This window comes from Aplysia californica, unplaced genomic scaffold, assembly GCF_000002075.1.
Source record: "Aplysia californica isolate F4 #8 unplaced genomic scaffold, AplCal3.0 scaffold00852, whole genome shotgun sequence".
Classification (NCBI taxonomy): domain Eukaryota; kingdom Metazoa; phylum Mollusca; class Gastropoda; order Aplysiida; family Aplysiidae; genus Aplysia; species Aplysia californica.
Window position 1 is genome coordinate 79,836 of NW_004798122.1, and position 1,738 is coordinate 81,573.

Sequence of the window (1,738 nt, forward strand, 5' to 3'; positions counted from 1 at the left end):
GAATAATGGCCTTGAGATCTAATGCCTCTTGTTAGTCCTTTTGTATTTGTCCAGGTGAAGAAGTCTGGTGATCCCTTATTTGGGATTAGAGTGATGTCACTGTTATTTCGTTATCATTCTTTGTTGGTGGTTTATTGTTTTTGTTGTTGTTGTTGGTGATGTTGATGATGCTTTGTTATTGCTGCTGCTGTTGGTGGTGGTGATGTTTTGTTGTTGTTGTTGTTGTTGTTGATATTGTTGTTGTTGATATTTGTTGTTGTTGTTGTTGTCGATACTTTGTTTTTGTTGATAATGTTTAGTTTTTGTTAATCATGTCGTTGTTGTTGTTGTTGTTGTTGTGGTGGTGGTGGTTGTTGTTGTTTATTGCCTGTACTGGTAGTTCTGCTGTAGTGCGCTTTTTGACTAACTTCCCCTACATTGATGAAATCTTCGTTGTTAGTTTTTTTTTGTTTTTTTGTATTTTTGTTTTAAATTTTCATCTGTTTCTGCTGTAGCGGTCATTGGTGATATCAAATGGTAGTGATGATAAACGTGTAAATTAAAAAGTAGATAGATAATGAAAGTATAAGAAATAGATTCAAAAGATGTATCTATACAGCCAAATTAAAAACTTTATCTTGTTTTTTAATATGTTTTCTATTTATTTATCATAATTTGTTATCTTCATCAACTTGTTTGTTTGTTTGCTAATTCCTTCCTTTTATGATTTACTTATAAATCTTCTTGTGGGGAGCGGGCGAGGGGTACATCTTTTTTCCTACAGCAGGTGTTAATATTTTTTTTATTCACGCCCCCATAGAAACTCTCTAGATCATTTAGGAGAGGGGCTTCAACCCTGCCTTTTAAGACCAACTCTGCCTGAAAGGGATACAACGGCCGGGCAGAAAGACCAATCAGATACCCGACTAGAATTCTCCCTACGCAGGATCAAACTCTGGTTTTCTGATCACTTTTACGACGAAGGGCCTTATCTCTATACTATACCCCAGAAGTCGATCGAACCGCATCAAATAGGAATTTGATGAAATTTTCGACCGTGTGTGCACTGCCATAAGCTTTTCACATACTGACTAGAGAGAGAGAGAGAGAGAGAGAGAGAGAGAGAGAGAGAGAGAGAGAGAGAGAGAGAGAGAGAGAGAGAGAGAGAGACAGAGACAGAGAAGGGGGAATTGGTGGGGGAGGGGGAGACAGAGATTTCAAGAGGAGGGGTATGGGGTGAGGAAGGGGGTGGAAGGATGGGGAGGGAGGGAGAGAGTGAGCTGACATTTGAATTTCAGTGAAGTGTACGGTTCCGGACCTGCTGCACAGTTGGTTGGACGTTGCTGCGAGAAGAAGAAACTTTTGGATTTTCTAGTTTGTGTAGCAGTTGTGGTGGTGAGATTTTTACCCATTAAGGAAGAAGCGGACACATATGTCCAACTGCAGCAGATCAAAAGCAAAGCTGTGGGATATTTCGAACCATCATACTACAGACTAGAAACACAAGCTTGTAAATTGCATATGTGAGACAGCGTGGTGGAATCAGGCTCTCGTCAAAACAATCAAAGTGAAGAAACTTGCATTTTTCCATGGGTTTGTGAATTTTTATCAAATTTTTGTTTTTGGCTCAACACCTTTCATGCCCATTAAAGAACTCATTTCTGTGTGGATTTTTCCGAAAAGCGTTGATTAAAGGCATAAAAATGTAAATATTCAGTTACCATGGACTCTTAAGCTAAGGAAATAACTAATCTTTGGC